This window comes from Arachis duranensis, chromosome 9, assembly GCF_000817695.3.
Source record: "Arachis duranensis cultivar V14167 chromosome 9, aradu.V14167.gnm2.J7QH, whole genome shotgun sequence".
In the NCBI taxonomy this organism is placed as follows: domain Eukaryota; kingdom Viridiplantae; phylum Streptophyta; class Magnoliopsida; order Fabales; family Fabaceae; genus Arachis; species Arachis duranensis.
Window position 1 is genome coordinate 29,506,423 of NC_029780.3, and position 498 is coordinate 29,506,920.

A 498-nucleotide genomic window follows, 5' to 3' on the forward strand; every position below is an offset into this window, starting at 1 on the left:
TATAGAAAGATTAATTTTTAAAAAAATAAAAATTTAATATTTAATGTTTTGAGTTATTTTATTTATATTTCTCTCACTTAATTTGATTATTAGTTGGATTAACAACTGAAGATCATATATAATATAAATCTTATAAATTTCATTCTTAAACACTCATAATTAGGTTAGGACATACTATATTTCTATAATTTAAATGTTCATGTCATTTCATATTTTTTGCTTTTTGTAAAAGTAAATTTTAATTTATATTTAAAAAAATTTAAAATAATGTTGTTTATTTTTCTTATTTTCTAAAAATATAAATAAAAAATAAAAAAATATTTATTTAAAAGTGAGAAAGTAAAAAAGTTTCCAGTTTTAATAAAATTGAATATAATATTACGATATTTTAATATTATAATTTTTGTTTTAATAATAATAAAAAGGTAAGAAAGTTTCCAGTTTTAATAAAATTGAATATAATAGCAATTCTTAAGTTCATGTTTTTCTTAAATAAAC